The 17,354-nt window shown below is 40.5% G+C and overlaps 1 protein-coding gene across 3 annotated transcripts in view; it reads left to right on the top strand.

Moving 5' to 3' along the window:
• raraa (retinoic acid receptor, alpha a) overlaps positions 1-17,354 on the top strand; it is a 203,034-nt gene that overhangs the window by 11,579 nt on the left and 174,101 nt on the right. The window contains exons 1-3 of one of the 3 annotated variants that reach the window (XM_015050711.1): positions 6,342-6,394; positions 6,480-6,627; positions 13,420-13,489. The exons of 1 other annotated variant lie outside the window; for it this stretch is intronic. The gene's annotated coding sequence lies outside the window, so the exon portion shown is untranslated. Of the gene's footprint in view, positions 1-6,341; positions 6,395-6,479; positions 6,628-13,419; positions 13,490-17,354 lie in introns of those variants that run through there. One more of the 3 variants, XM_015050710.1, reaches the window with a different exon arrangement.

Here is a 17,354-nt window from a genome sequence, read left to right as displayed (position 1 = left end):
CTGGGGGGGAAACCTTGGAGGGTTTTGGGTTTTTAACCCCCCCTTTCCGCACCCATTAAAAAAAAAAAAAAAAAAAAAAAAAAAAAAAAAAAGCAAGGACTTTTATTTTTGTTCCTCATGGTTGGTCTAATGTACAGTGGCTTCAAAAAGTATTCATGTCCCTTGAACTTTTTTCAAGGGACATGAAAAAAGTCCCTTGAACTGGAAACTTGCAAAAACAAGTTTCCAGTTTTTGCAATTGGAAACTTGCATTTTGTTGGGATTCTATGCAATAGACCAGTGGTTCGGGGGCACGGGAAGTGGTATGGATGAATGAAAAAAACAAACAAAAAAAAAACAGTTACCGGTACATAAAAGTGTTTTACTGTAAAGATGGTTTGTACTGTGTTTTGTTGCAACCTGAAGTGAGAAATAAATTTCAGTGGAGTTTGAAAACAAAATATGTGTATAAGTTTATGTCTGGTTGAACGATGTGTGTGCCCAGTTGATTTTTTTCTTTTTCTTTTTTGGGGCAGATTTTATTGTAATTCACTGGGGGGCCCAGAAGAAAATTTTTGGGAACCACTGCAATAGACAAACACAGAGTAGAAGTGGAAATATTACTACTTGATTATTTTTTTAAATTAAATTAATTGCAGTGCATGCAATTAATTGCATATTAATCAACAAAATTAAGATTTTCAATTCAAATACCCTTTGCTTCTAAATTATTGAATAAATAGATATGAAGAGCTCAGCAAGAAATATGTTTGTTTTTTAAACTGGCTTTTAGGTTATTCAACCATCAACCATGGTGCAAAGTGCTATTATACAAATCTAGGAACCTGATCATTCATGGAACGAACTGTGGACGCTGATATTAGCGTTGCTACATGTCTAACATTGTTATGCTATTTTACTCTTGAGTAGCTTCACTGATAGGCTAGTTCCTTTTAGCACAACTTGAACACAACAATAGTCTCTTCCAGTGTTCCATAAGATTCTTCTCTGAAGCAAGAATTAACCCCTACCGTTTAAAGTTTAAACATCATTAATTAAAATCTATTGTAACAATGATAAATCAAAATTTTTATCATAAGAAATTTATCTTGATAAATGATAAAACGACACAATAAACACTCACCCTCAGGTTGTGGGTGTTCTTCTCCTTAGGAAGGATGTAGAAGCAGGTCAGAGTCAGTTGGATGATGGGTGTGAACTCTTTTGGAGTTGAGCTTTACTAGCTGCTTGAATGTGATCCTGATTCATCTCTGTGATGAGAACATCCCATCACAGAGATAAAAGTAATGAAACAAATCCAGTGTCACTCTTGCTCTTTGCAGCACCGGCAACAATGAGCTCACTGCTAGTGGCTGAGCTCACAGCATCATCATCCTCATACGACTCCACTGCCCTTGCTTGCGCCCGTCAAATGCAGCTTATGAGTCCCTGCTGAATATTCTGTCCATGGGCTGCCTTCTCACTGCAGGCCGCCCAAATGAAGAGCCATCTCACCAAATCACTGTCGGCCTGAACCAGGCCGGTTTGTTGGATGACTGCATTTTCTCTCTTTGCTGCAGGAAAAGTGGCAGCAGAGCCAGAAATGCCTAAAATGGGAGCAAGGAATGCTTGGAGTTGTGCATTATTTAATGTTTTGAGTCTGGCTCATATGAAAGCTCTTTAATACATGTATAAACTGTATGTGGAGCACACGTGAAGAAGTATGTCGGAAGTAGGAACTCAAGCAGAATATTGCTGGTTAGAGATCGCAGCCTACTGCGACAGCATCAGTAACGGCGCATCATGCGACAGCGGTCATACTTTATTTTGAGTCAACGTGATTTCCATTTTTCTTGGCTCTTATTGTCGCAGTAATAATTCTGTTATATGGTGCACCAGGCAGCATATGGCTGCCATGTATGATCAACAGCCTCTGGAAGGAGGTAGCTGGGATATGCAAATGTCTGCATGCTAATGGAATCGTAATGTAATGAAGTTGGTCGTATGTGGCCAATAACGAGCTGCGGTTATTGAATGTTGATGGCTTATTCTAAGCCAACCAATGTTGTTTCACGAGCTGCAGCTTTCTCGTTTGTTCATCTATGCACACAGATGCATTATTGCACGACAAGCAACTGTGTGTACACACACATGCATGCGCTCGCACACGCACACACACACACACACACACACACACACAGAGACTTGGAAACATGAACGCTGTATTGGCTGAAGAGCATATTGATAAATACCTGAAGTACGTGCCCGCTGAAACGTTGAAACTAAATTGGGCAGAACTGAGACAGATGCGGCGCAGTAAATTAAACAAGCGATCTTCTCTGTTGGGTGACAGCACAATGGTGATTAGGGTTTCATGTGAGCCGCACTGCATTATTTATGGCTGTGCTGTGGGCCCAGTTGAATAGACCCACAGTCCATTGACTGGGCATGTTATTGAAGACCAACTCACAGTGAGAGGCGGGGGTTAAAAATGGCTTTATTTCCTCTCGAGGAGGTCCATTTTCATCTAAATGAAGGTAGAAGCCCCAAGCGAGTTGTTTCCTTGCTCTGCATGTGTGAATTGTGTTGACTGTGTTCCACAACGCATCTCTGCACCCGACTGCTTCGTGTCAATCTCTTTCATTCATACACAGCAGTCGCAGTCAGGCTGCCCTCTCCTGTCTGATCTGCCAGTTCAAACACTAGCCGATACCTTTGCATTCAGGGTCATCTGTTTGCGCTATTTAAAACACACTTGCTGTCGTTTCTGGCATATTAACAGGATACTTTGCAGTCTTTCATTTTACTGGCTATAAAACTGGGTAGAAAAACTTTAATCGGATTGATGTAACAAAATACTGGGCAAAACATGTAGAATTGCCCTGTTGTCAAAATTTGGTTTCAGTGATTTAGCCATGTCAATTTCCACTTCTCAAAATACAGCAGGTCATTACAGACAGCGTCTGATTTGAACTTCTGAAAAACAAGTTTCTCCATCAGACTTGAGTTCCTTTCCTTCAGTTTCAGGTTTTAAAAATTAGAATAAAGTCAAAAGTCTTTGTCGCAGAATTGAGTTTCGGTCTATCTTCTGTATATCAGCCTAAATATATGTTTTATATTTTCTTCAACATGTGAAGACTTGTGCATCGCAAGTCTGTCTCCAAGTCACTGGGAATTATTTAGCTTTTTAACACGACTTGTCAAAGAAAATAGGAAATTCATATAGCAGGAATAAGAATAGACTTGTATATTTTAGAATAAATGCCTGAAATCATAAAAAAAAATTTCAGTGATTAGTTTCTCTTGCGCAATATGTTGTATAAAATAAATAATTCTCAATATAAGGAAGTGCTTGTTGATGTTTTAAAAGATTAAAAAGCCATTCAAGAATGATTTATAAAGAATTGCAGACACCCAAGCACATTTCAGTTCCTTGTGTTGAATTTTTAGTTGACAGTATAAATTCCTGAAGTCTACACAAGCTTCTTAAGTCAACAAACAGTTTTTTTCACCTCTCTGTCACTCAAGAACTCAAAGTCTGAGATGGTTCAAAGATTACATTGTTTCATCTCCAGAAATGTTTGCCGAGGCTAAAATGAATTCAGATATTTCCCTAACTATCCTCTGTTTTCCTCAACAGGAATGAAAGGCTGCTTCCTGTTCAGCTTTGCTCCTTACAGAGCAATGATTTTGAACACAGGGCTTTCAGGCATTTAAATTATAGTTTGTTTTACTAGAGAGAACCACAGTTTCAGACACAGAGAGTGATTTCACTTGTTGGTCAGTCGCTATGACTAATAGGCAAAACAGCAAAGTGTCTTCTAAGTGGATGTGGTTAACGATGGTGGAAGAAAAATTGTGAAAAACCCCTGCTTTTATTCAGAGGTTTTGGAGCTTTGCCATTTTTCACACCTATTGTGTTATTTTGAGCTAAACTCAACTATTTGCTTCAGGAAATCCTGTTCCGGGTGCAAAAGCTAAAAAACGCAGCGTTTGGCTGCTTGATATATTGGTTCCTGTTGGTTGATAGCATGTGTGCATCTTTTCATGTTTTAACAAAATAAAAACAAGTTTCAGCTAGCGTGGAATGGGATCAGTTCAACATATTTTATGAGGGCAGTAATTAGTTTTAGAGACTACAATTACAATATCCTGAATAATTTTTTTTGTGCGTTTTCTCAGCAACAAGGACGGGAAATGGATCGAAATATGCTTGATGTATCTAGACAAGTTAGTGTTAAGTTTAATAAACTTGGTGAGTTTGTTTATACGTAGACAAATCACTAAGCTACCTCTCTTTGTTTACAAGTTATCGAAGACTCAGGGCTCTTCACCTGTTCAACTGACTTTACTTCCTAAGGCTTATGAAATTGCATGTTTTTCCATCTGGTGACATCAGCAGTTACTCCGTACTAAAGCAGCCTTTTTGCTACATAATTTCTTGAGTCTTTTCTTGACTTTAACTTTTACTTGAGTTAAAATATATTGAAGTAGTGCTACTCTTACTTGAGTATGACTTAGGGGTACTCTACCCACCCATGAGGCGCATCCCAGAGGAAGACCTTTGATCATTCAGTGCATACAGGTTTTCTCGTTCAGCAGCTGACATCCCTCCATGGTTTTCTGTTCATATAGCTTCCTCTAGCTTCTGTGATTCCTGTAACTTCATCTTCAAATATTTTACCAGCTGCAGTTCCATTACATATGTGTTTAAGACGACATTCTACTAATCAATCAAATTTCAATCAAATTTTATTTGTATAGCACATTTCAGCAGCAAGGCATTTCAAAGTGCTTTACATAATTAAAATAAAAACAGCATGTGAGAGTTTAAAAAAAAAATGTTGGAAAAAACACAATGTCACACTTGCCGTGTTTCCGTTGAATAAGAAAAGCAATTAAAATCACACATTGAGTTTATTTACACTATAAGTTTTTTAAAAACATGCTACGTCATCATCCTCCTGCCACTTCCTGTCGTCCTCTTCATTTTTTCCGCCAGCAGTAACATCCGGTTGTTTGTCACTTGACTCTTGTGATGCAAAAAAAGTGTTTCTATTAGTTTAGTGAAATACACTTTTTCAATGGAAAGCTCAATGGAAATTGACCTTTCCATTGAAAGACATAAGGTTTTTTTGTGTGTTCTTTTAAATGTGTTTTTTTTTCCAATTTGCGCAATTTTATGGTAAATGGTAAAGCAGTCATTGATCAAAGAAGGCTACTGTTGAGTCTTCTTCCATCAGTAATGACTTCCACACTGAAGAGTGGCTTTTTTTCTTTTCTTTTTTTAAAGCACATAGTTATGTTGACTTCACTGATTGGAAAAAGTGAAGTCAACATTTCAGTACCACCTTGTGGATGCTATTTGCTCTGACCACCACAAGACACCAGGCGACTCAACTCTGTTGCTCCTCGTTCGCATCCAAACTGTGTTATCATTCCAAAAATATCTGGGATTTATTCTCCGTCTTAAGAAACACAGTTACAACTGTTTTTAGTTTCTGGATAGTCTGTCTCTGTTGAGGGCCAGTATAGCTGAAAAAAAGTTTCTCTGAGCAATCCTAACTAGTAATCTGCTCTTTGTGTGTATTTTTGTTTCCTTCCCCTGTTATAACAGTTTTCTAGAGCAAAGTTGGCATCATACTGCGGGGCTTGTTTTTTGTGGACTCCAGCTCCCAGTTTCTCCATTGTCTTGTTTACATTCTCTAGAAGGTTTTTCAGCATCCCCAAGCATCTTGTACTGTGGGATCCCCCTCTGAGGCTGCGACAGAACACTTGTCTGTGTTTAACAAAGCTGATCATTTCTATGGCTTTGGCACATCCTGGTAAAATGCCTAGAATCCTTTCATTGTGGCCATGTAAACACTCCACCTCTCTAACTGATAGACACTGAGCTGTTTCTCCGAAACTCAAAACTTGACTTGTTCTTTGTGTGTTGGAGGTGTAGGATTAACATGAGATGCCATAACGAGTAATCTGTTGCATCTTTTCATCTGCTATTGTCGATAATCAGCCCATGCACAAGTTATGAAATGCCTAACAAAGGGCCTGTGTTTGTAAATTATCTGTCATCCCCAATTGATAGATGATTGCTGCGTGAGGATTTCGTAAGGATTTTTTTTCACAGCAGCATATTTTCATCTCGGCTGGCCTCCGGCCCAGGATCCCACTCGGACTGTATTCTTCTTCTCCACAGAGCCAAAACAATACCAAGCCGCTGTGCTGCTGCTGCTTCTTCTTCAGGGAAAGCTACTCTCGGAAAGTCCCCTTGGAAACTGGTCTTTTTCTGCTTTGTGTGCTTTTCAACAGGGTTTGGACATCACTGTTCGCTACCTCCCTTTCATCTACTCGTCTTCCGATCAATTGAAACTTATATTTGAGGATGAGAAACAGTGTTTTATATTGGCTTTGGCAGGTATTTAAAGCTCTAATTTGCTCCAGGTTGCGCTCATTAAATCGTCAGTATGATGTAATGTTTCACCACTGCTACTGTGTGCCAGCATGGCATGTTTTTCCACTTAGGGATTCCAGAACTCGTCTCTCTGCCGTAAAAGCGGCGCATCTGTCGGCTTCTTTGGAGTCCAACGAGAAAATACGGCTAAATATCCGAGGAGAGGGGCTGCCTTTCTCATTCATCAGCTTGTATAGGTATGATAAATGTTCCTGATCACCTCTTGACCCCGTGAGGTCAAGCTTTTGCCCCGTCACCCTCCTCCTCTGACTCCATACCCTGTGGATAGCCTTTGCTCTGACCACCAGACGACGCCATGCAACGCAACTCTGCTGCTCCTCATTCCTATCCAAGCTGCGTTATCGTTCCAAAAATATCTGGGATTTATTCTCTGGCTTCAAAAACACAATTACAATTGGATACAGTGAGCTCAAACCAGCATGTTCCACTTCCTTTGTATTCAGCTTAGGTTTAACCTCACATGATCAACTTTAATAACCCCACTGTGGGGATAAGTACACAAAAGAAAATGCGAGATTATCAGGAAAAATAATCTTCTGCAAGACACAAATGTAGCTGAAGTATTGAGGACAGATTCTTCTACACACATACACACACACATACCATATCTGCTTTAAAGAGTTACTTCTCATTTTGTTTCCCTCTGGCATTGTAAGGAATCAAAGAGGAGCTTTTGTTCTGTTGAAAATCCACCTGATGATGTTGGTAACCAGCCAGGTCCCTGCCAGAGTTGGCTGGATTTAACAGGGAAAAAGGGGGAGGGAAAAAAAAATAGAGAAAAGAAAAGAAAACACTCCACTCTGTAGTGCCCAGTCCGGTGTTACACACTTTACACACCCAGCACAGTGGCCCACATTTCTGTACAATCCCCCTGAGAAACCGCTGTTGTGCTCGGAGCCTTTAGAAGAGGGTGGTGAATGTCATTTTCAAGAGGGTAACCCTCAAGAGTTGAAAAGTGCAGCTCAGGTAGCGGCACTATAATAGGACCAGCAGGATACCAGGTACTCTGGGTTCGCAGATAGGCCCCTTACTTTCCGCTTAAAGTGGTCCGCATGAGACTGATTGAGACATTTCTCCCAGCTAAGCTGCGTGAAGAGAGCTACTTCTATAATGAAAGAATACTGCTAAATCAGGGCTTGACAAATCTACTTTCTCCATGTCCGCGCGCTGACGGTTGGAGGATTAGCCTCTAATTTTAGTGCCACTTATCTCTTTGGCTGCTTTTGGGAATTAGTTCCAAATAACCCAGCCTAAAAAGTGTGAAAAATATGAAGGGTTTTTGGGAGGTTATATGGGAGGGCGGTGAAAGGTTTTTTATTGTCAGGGAAGCATGGCTGCCAGGAAGAGATTGTCTCGAAGCAGTGAAGGGGTTTTATTGGATAAAACATAGACATTTTACATGCACTCAACACGAGTTTCAGAACCAATGAGACAATAGTTTTTAGAAACAATAGGTCAGAGCTCAGGTTTAAAGGTAATTTAAATTCAGGATCTTGCTGGGGGATGCATAAAGTACAGTTTCTCTGCAGTTTGCTAAAAGATGTTTGTTCAAATTTCATAAACAAATTTGACATGCAGACATGTCTGCATGTCTGCTTTTTTGTCTCATTTAGTTTAGGGTGTCAAACTCGTTTTCATTTTGTGCAATGTCAAGATCATAAATGTTCTCAAGGGCCGGTACCAGAATGCATTAATAAAACTCATTAAACAATAGTAATAAATTGTTGTCTCTGCATTCATTAAGTGCTCCTTAAAATGAAATATTGGTCATCTTTTCAGATTGATCAATCCCTCCAGGATTTCTCGGTTGTTTTTGTGATTTTTTTTTTCTCCCCAAATCACAATCAGAGATTTTTGGTGCTAATTTAGAAATATTGTAAATGAATTTTTGTTACTTGCCATATCGATCATAGGCAATAACTTGACATCAGGTAAGGCTGAGGTAGCCATGTAGTAGGAGTATAAAATGCAGCCACCTGCAGGTTGGAGTTTGCGTCACTTAAGCCCAATGATTTTGACGATTTTGGAGAAGAACGCCCAAGGACAATGTCTCAAGTGCTTCAATGACATCAGGCCGTCTGAATTTTAAACAAAGTCATGAAAATGTACCAAAAGCAGAACCTGCTCACTTTTTTGACTTTTTTCTATTACTTTAGTCAGTCAGTCAGGAATTTCAAGCAGCAAAAACAACCAGCGATTTTGCTGCTTGAAACCTGTCGGGGTCACAGAGACCCCGACAGGTTGGAGTTTTCAATCTCAGGAGTATTTGGCTGCGGTGACGCGTCATCAATATCAAACGCCTATCGATACAGGCCTAGAGGCAGGTGCATTTAAAACAAAGGAGGACAGAGTGTCGGTGTGCATTCAGCACTTTTGAATAGCTGTCAGCTTATTGATTCCCCCTCAAGACGGACATCAATTCTGCTCTGCCTGCTCCGTTCTGTTTGTGACGGAGAAGCACAGATGCACATTTACAACAACAATAAAATCACCTTCTTTGCATCAGATATGCTTCTCTTTGAAAAGAACCCTTGATGTTCAGCTTGGTGTTTTGGCGCGATTATGCAATTCATCAGGGTGATGGCACAAAGGCAAGGGGGCGGGGCATGTGGAGGGCTTGGAAGGGCTGCTCATCGTCTAGCAACAGCCCAAGGGCAGGAATGTTTTGTGGGCCAGTGTGTCCGACAGGTGGCTAGGAGACGCTAATTGATTAATGGTCAGGGTTGATGTATGAGCCCCCTTGGCCAACCCCAACATAAAGGCTCAGAGCGCCGGTGTCGCCCTAAATCATTTCCTACCAGGCCCGTAAACCCAAAACAGTTCCCTTCATTTGCATTTGAAAGGCCAACTGCGAGACAGGACGCAGCTTTTAGGACCTCTGTAGGCCGTCTATTGTCAACACCCCGAGTTTGAATTAACAAGCTAGAATTTTATGTCACAGGAATAATGACAACAAAGATGGTTTTATAATAAGGGTCACTTGGCACTAATGAATGATTAACATCTCTACAATCTAAGCCTCTTAAGATGTTTAGAACTTCGTCTTGCTTTGCTTTATCCTGGAAGCGCTGAAAATAAGCTGCTGTAATTCCACAGAGAGAGAAAAAAAATCTGGAAACTAATTGAATGCATTTATAACAGCTATCCTGATACCAAACTGTTTTACACCCCAGGGTGTGATCATTTAGATTATTTTTATCCATATGTGTTTTTCCTGGCAAAGTTTTTTGGGATGACACATTCAGAGTGTCAGATTCTTCCTGAGTAATTGAAAATAAGTCAAATTCACCTTTCCCCTGATAATTTTTGACTCCATAAAACTCCATATGGAAGCAGTCTCTTCTCATTTTTTTTATTGTTGTTGCGAGCATTCTGTCTGTCTGACTCCCTGTCTCACTTTCTGGTTGTTTGCCATTCCACTGGGGGCCTCTCGTGACCCTCCTTGTTGTTTTTGTTCGATGACTGTTGAGGACAATGGCAGTCTGGAGCCTTGGCCGGCACTCAGCATGTGTGAATCTGCATCTTTCCAATGGGAGTTCTGTCCTCCGGTGTCAGGGGAGGTTATGTGATCTCTGTGTCACTGAAGGGGCTTTCCACCGCCGCGAGTGAGTGTCTGAGGAAAAAGGGTTTATCTCCGCCGAACGCTCGCTTGCGTGCGTGCGTGTGCGTGCATGTGCGTGCATGTGGCTGAAGGAATTTTATGAAACCAAGCAAGTTAAAACAACACATTGTGTCTGTTTAAATGTGAGCTCATGACTGTCGCCGCAGGGCTGCCAATCCCAAAGTTAGGCACACAGTTGAAGATTGCTGCTTTTTATCAGTCGATACGAGGCTTAAGAATGATTCCACTTTGAGTCCAGATTCCAAGGCTGGTGAGGGATTTAACTTGGAGAGTTGGTTTGCTCGTCATAAAACCCAGGTGTGGTCGTAGCCCCGTGCTTTGAAGACCATCTTTTAAAGTCTTCTCTCAGAGAGAGGGAGTTCTTGATCGAACAAGTTCTTGTTCTCTGCAGCCGATTTAGATTGCATCTGAGAATCTGGCAGAGCTCCAACAGTGTATGTTAAAGGTGAATTTCTGCACTGAGTAGCTTTCGCCCTTCAGCAAGAATAAAGACGTGATTACCCGAGGCTATTCCTGTCTGCTTTCATCAGTGTAGCTGTAGGGCTTGGACATGCATCATCAGAAATGCACGCAAACACACATGGGTATTCATCCACTCTGTCCTTCTTTCTTCTGGACTCCTCTGCTTTCTAGAAATGTAGCTACTCTTGTTTTTGTGGCCTAGTAAAAAGAGAAGAAAACGTTTGGTTCTAAACACCATTCAGAATTACAAACAGGAAGTGAGGGTGTGTAATGAAACAGGACGTGCCAAGGCCTCTGCGCAAATCAACTGACTGGGTTATTGTTGGGATGGAATAGAAACTAGCACATACACACACATGCTCGCGCACACACACCATGAATGTTGCACATTAAAGTGTTTTCAGCTGCACCAATAAACAGTATTTCATTAACAAGATCATAAAACAGACATTCAGCCTGCAACTAAATGTTGTGTGTGATATTAGTTTGACTTTGAGTTTTCACATGTAGGGCTCATGCCAAGCTTCTGACTACCTCAGTAATGCTGGCTCTAGGCGAGGCTGTGGTTGTTTTGGATACAGAATGTTTAAGGTTTATTGCTGGACACTTTCTTCCTTACCTTGATTGTAAATAGAAAGGATGCCTCACAATGCAAGGTGGTATTTGTTTCAAGGCTTCGAGGCATACTAGCACAAACCCTGTCAACTTCTACACCATAGGGATGCTTTGTACACCAGGTGTTTATGCTGTAGATGTGGAAGAGCTGGGATAAGGTTATGTAAGATGAGATTACTTTTGAATTGTCATTAAAATAAAACCGCTTCGGCTACAGAAAAGCTACAGTTTATCATGCTCAAACATCTTTGTTTTACTGGAATTTTGTCATGATATGGAAGGCAACAGAGTTTAAAAAAAAAATGTAATAGGTATGGTGTGCATTCATGGGTAAATACTTTGTTCAGCCACCTTTTGCTGCAGTTACAGCTGCAGGTACTTATTATCTCTAAAAGCTCATTGTTCTTTTAAAAATAGCTAAATATCAGTTGGTTTTAATGGACATTATTTTTGCCACAGATTCGTATTGAATTTCAGTCTGAACTTTGACTGGGCCATTAATATGGTTTGATCTAAACCATTCCATTATAGCACTGATTGTATGTTTAGGATTGTGCTGCTGTAATGTGAGCTTCCACTGCAGTATCTAGTCTTTTCAGTATCCTTCTAGGATTGTCTTATTTGTAGCTCCATCCATCTTCACATCAACTTTGACCAGCTTCCCTTCCCTTCCCTGTGATACTGAATAGGAATGATCTCTCCAAGGGGATGAACGGTTTAAATTTTTTGCGCAGTACTTTGCATGGGAAAAAGTCTATATTGCTTTCTAACCTGACATAACCGTAAGTAACTGTAAGAGTACATTCTGTGATCAGTGTCACAGTATGGTCAGTATATCAAGTTTAGGTAGACTGTAATCTCTTGGTAGGTTTATTCCTTCCTTTTCTTGATTGATTGATCAGAGAGAAGTTAGATTTTCAAATCTTAATTGTTCAAGAACCTAACCCTGCTTTAAACTTCTGTCTGAGCTGTCTGCTGTGTTCCTGGCCTTACTTGAGGGTGTTGGAGTAAGAAAGTTGAAAATAAATGTCCGCCTTTCCTTGTTTATTACTTTTTCTTGGTTTATCAAATTGAATACCTCAGAGCTACATTAAAGTTTTTGATTGCTACATCACAAAATATGAAAATCTTAAAGGGGTGTGAATACTTTTAAAAGAGAGTGCACTATATGCTTCAGCAGTTTATCCTCAGGAGCCAGTGATAACAGACTAGTGTGAAATTCATTTGGTGCTTGTAAAATGGCGCAACCTCTGCCTGGAGGAGTCTTATTTTTTTGGGACAGGGTCTTCTTCCTCCTGGCTGTAGCCAAGAGGAATTGTTTTAAATCCATATTTTTTATTTCCCCATCACTGTAACATTTGGATTTATTTGTTTTTAAGGACACCTTGGAAGACCCCATTCTGTTCTTACATTCTTTTGGACCTCAAGGGATTGTATACCCAGAGTGTGTTAAGGAGAACTTTATTTCTAAATGTGATTGGTCACGATTAAGTAGTTTGGCATTGTTGTTGAATCAAAGACAGCCATCATGGCTGCTTTGAACTTGTGGTAACTTTTATCCGCTTGATTTATCTTGAGACATTTCAAGAAATGTTTTCCCAAGTTTTCTACTTCCACAAAGTTGCCATTTACCAGATTTTTCAGAAGTGCCATATGACTTTTTTTTTTCCAGATTAGATCTGAAATTAGATTCTGAACATTTATTATCATCTGGCAACCTCCATGAACAAAATGGTGTTATTCTCACCCTCCAAACTAGTGTTGCTGAATCATTGTCTGCGATAGCCATTCATCTGTGCAGCGTCGGCCCCCGACTCCTCTTCTGTGAAGAGATGACACGCCACTTCAGATTTTTCTCTGTCCTGACAATGAAGGCGCCTCTGTCCCTATTTGCGCATCAGGCTAAGGGGATTTCTAGGCCGCCACCTGATTCACATTGCTGTAATTGAGTTGTGGCCATAAGCACCACTGTGCCTGCCTAGGCCCTAGGTAATTTACACACCACAAAAGCACTTCTTTACTCCACTTTTCACATGATGTCTGAGGCACAAATGTAGCAGAGGAGAGAGTGCAATCTATCGGAAAAAGGGTGGGGAGATTACAGAAAGTACGAGAGGGGAAAAAGAGTGTAAGAGTTTTCATGTTGCAAGGCAGGTCTGTGCCAGGGAGGCTTGGGAGTCTCTGAGTCTGCAGCACGTGGATAAGGCCCACAAAAGCTCTCGGTTTCAAATATCTTTCTCTCTGTCTCTCCCTGTCTCTCTCTCTGCAGAGCGTAGGAGTTGCTATCAATTCAAAGGGACGTTTCTTTGGCGAAGGACGTGGAGACTGACGTTTTTGGGGTAAGTGGGAATTTGTTGTTGTTTTTGGCTCGGTGTAATTGGACTTTCAACACTTGCGTCTCTGGGCTTTGCTCCGTCCTGTGTCGCATGCCACATTTGAATTGTGGTCACAAGGATGAACTTATAAACTTATAAGCTCACGATGGAGTCTGTCGCCTCGGTTTGTCCCATGTCATGCCTTCTGCTTCTTGCGGGCTTCAAGAAAAAGTCAGAGCTTGTGCGGATCTGGCTTGATGTCAGACCTGTGGAGTCACTTTCATGCGATCTTGCAGGAACCTTGTGCGAGCATGCTGAATGGGTAACATCGTGCCTTAATTCTGGGTCTGTTGTATCTGAAGCGGAGCTGGCAGTCCAAAAAAACAGCTGTTTGTCATTACAAACTCGTTTGTAGAACATGAGCTATTTCTCTGTGAAGACAGATTTTTGGGACTGATCCATCTTCCTAATATTAGTTATAAGAGCTTAAGGCAGTCAAAGAATTTGTGATTCAGTTTGATCTCATTCTTTCAGCTTCCCTCAGCTAGTCAAAGCAGCAGTCCAGTTTTTCCTTTTTCTTTTTCTTTTTTTTTTGTCTGTAAGTCTCTAGGTTGAGGGGTTTTTAGTGTCACTTTCTGGCATGTCTTCCGCCAGACGAATACCTGCCCTCATACCAGACTGGAAGCATTAGCAAATGAGTCGGTATGTGTACCTGCATGTATATGCCAGCCATTACAGACTCCCTCTAGAAAAGAGCCGCTTCATCAGATGCCCACATCACACCCACAGAAGATGTTCATGTGTCGTAAGTGGGAATGTCAAGTGGTTTGGCGGATGTTCCCTTGTTGGCATCCAGTTTGGCAAATGGCTGACTAAAAGCTGGCTGTTTTTTATTTATTTATTTATTTTTCAAGCTTACAGCTCAAAGTTTCTTGTTAAAGTCTCTTCTCATCTTCCAAATAAACAGTGGTTTGCAAAAGTATTCATACCCCCGGAATGTTTTCAGACTTTGGCAGTTTGCAACCGCAAACGTCAGCGTAGTTTATGAGAGTTTTGTGTGATTCACATAAAGTAGTACATCAGAGTGAATTGGAAGGAAAAGGAGACAGTTTTTTCAATTATTTTCTTTCTTTTTCTTTTTTTTCTTTTTGGCATGACACTTGGTATAGATGGGTTTCAGATATTTTGGATTATGTCCCTACCAGGTTTAGACATCTCTCTGACATTTTTGCCCATTCCTCCTTGGAAAATCAGCTTAAGCTCAGTCAAATCAACTGGAAAACCTCTGTTAGGATTACATTTTAAGCTTTGCCACAGATTCTCAATTAATTTTAGGTCTGGACTTTGACTGGGCCATACTGAGTACACTTTGATTTGAGCCAGTCAATAGTACTTGTGGCCTATATTTCATCTTCCTTGCTTGAAGATGAACGTCTGCCACAGTTGCAAGTCTTTTGTATATTCCAACAGGCCTCAGCCGCTCTACCTCTCACGGCCGGCTAGGCTAGGTCAGTGGCGTCAGCCAACTCATTCTTTCGTTACCTAGCAACAACCTGATGACTAACTTGCTTATCAGCAGTTTAAGGTTTCACTTATATAACTAACTAACTGCTATATAACTGCTTAAAAATAAAAATACAACGTCATAGTAGGAAAACTGGATAAAAGAGGAAAGATAATGCCACCAGTTTGGCATTATTTCAGATATTTAAAACTAAAAGCTAATAAATACTTGTTGAAGCTGACTGATATAAAATGCTTGTATCGTGATACGTTTCTCAGCCCTATTGACCAGCCCTACTTAGTAAACAATAGGTTGCTTTGATTTATCACATAAAATCTAAGCTAAAAACAGCGTCCTGATGTTTGTGATTGGTGCAGTGCAAAAAGTGAGACAGCTTAAGGGGATGGAGTAAGTTTGCAGGGAGCTTTATATGTTTGAACGTTTTCCTTTGTTGTGTTAGCCTTGGTAAACCAGGAAGCAAGTAATAAGAAGCAAGAAAAACATGATGCGATTCAGTGATGATGATGATTTAGCTTTGTTTTCCCATTTGTTGTCTTTCCTCTTGATCTTTTTCACCTCATTATATCCAATAGGAACCGTTGCACTTCTTGGAAATTATATAATCATTCTATTAGCAGCCTCATTTACTCATTACTGCTTTGTTTTGACAAACGGGGGGTGGGAGGAATGTTTTCCATCTCGCTTTCACTCTCTGACTGAGCAGGTTTTGGGGTTTTCTGCTCCATGTAAAATAGCATTTAACCCTCTCCTCCCATCGTAATTTAGATCCCAGTCTCATAAGTGGGTTGGAAGCAGCCCCAGCAGCTGAAGTGGAACACATGCATTTAATGATTCACACTCTGTGCGGTAGGTCGGCGATGACTGCTGAGCCGGCTGCCTTTCCCCTCAGTCTAGAATAGTTCTCCACTGTTGTTTTTCAGTGCAAATGTTTCTTTTCCAGCTCCCCTACTCGCATAAAAATGTGACGGCGGTTGAAGTGTGTTGCTTCAGCTCAGCTGTTCCTGTGTAATTACGCTAAACATCGCAGTCGAAGCTAGAAGCAAAAGGAATACTGTTGAAACTTCTTTATTTTCTTTTTCCTGCAAGCACTTTCACCGAGTGATGATTCTATGTCTGCATTTCATTGTAGTTATATGTAATCTAATAGACTCATGTTACATACTGGTTTTTCCACCTTTCACTTACTTTCAGACTAAACTTGAAAATGTAGAGACATGGTTGAGTAGACCGCTATTGAACCTGGGGGTGTTTTGCCCAACTGAGCTCATGTATTGTAAGATATTTCAATAGCAGGCTACTATTTAATGGTTTCCTTCCTTATGCTCAGCAGTATTGCAGACGTTTTCTAGGGCTGATTCTTAGGTAGAAATTTAGCTGTTTAATCTGCTTTTAAAAACGCCTATCAAGGTTATAGAAAGTTGTGGTTTTAAATGCTAGAAATGTTGTCAAACCATTTCTGTGCTTTAAATTCCTTTCAGATACACCTGAAAGTACATGAGAGACTGGGGTTTTCTCCAGCTTTAATAAGTGGAGAGAAAAGCAGCTCAGCCCCACCCCTACCTGCTGCTGTACACTCTTGGTCAGCTGGTCATAACATTTATGTTGAGGCATAGAAACTAATGAAGAGGTACCCGTTATGTTTACAGTGGACACTTGGACATGGACATCCTTTTAGTCTCCCGTGACAACCATTCTGCTGCGCAAAACACCTACTGGGACCTAGCTCCGCCTCTTATGACGAAGCTCCTCCTTGGAGCTGCAGTTGAAATCAAATTTCTTTTCAGAAATAATACAGAATTTTTATAACAACTGCAGTTAACATAGCTACTTGATTATGCTATAAAATGAGACTGTATGACTTGAAAACGTATAATACTGCCCCTTTAAGATCTGTATTATAGGATATTCAAATGATCTGCAATTAGTAGTCATTTATGATTCACTTGGGAGCAGAGGTAGGATAGCAATCACTGTAAAACAGACAAAACAATTCCAGTAGTGACATTTTAAACTGATTGTGCCATTAAATATTAGCTATTAGCAGAGTTAACAGTCATTCCATAAAAAGGCGGTCTGCTTGTGTTATTACCTTTACACTGTCAATCTGGTAGAAATGTCCACAAGGTATAACAATAAACTTAAGATGACTTGAGATTGGTTATTAATGCGGTCCAGTATAAAGCCATCCTGTTATGTGAAATATCAAAAACACCTGAGTGATACTTAAAACACTTAACTTTGAGTCTTTACTCTGTAACAGCGTCCTCTAACTGGCCAAAGATCAGATGTTTGAGCTTCAGACCAGCTGGCAATTGATCAAGGTAGATGAGGCTGAAAATCCTCTGGTTCTACCCACACGCTGGT

This window comes from Poecilia latipinna, unplaced genomic scaffold, assembly GCF_001443285.1.
Source record: "Poecilia latipinna isolate Pla-1442-1.1 unplaced genomic scaffold, P_latipinna-1.0 Scaffold1007, whole genome shotgun sequence".
Lineage (NCBI taxonomy): Eukaryota > Metazoa > Chordata > Actinopteri > Cyprinodontiformes > Poeciliidae > Poecilia > Poecilia latipinna.
Note: the sequence above shows the minus strand (reverse complement) of the source record. Positions and strands in the feature narration are given on the sequence as shown.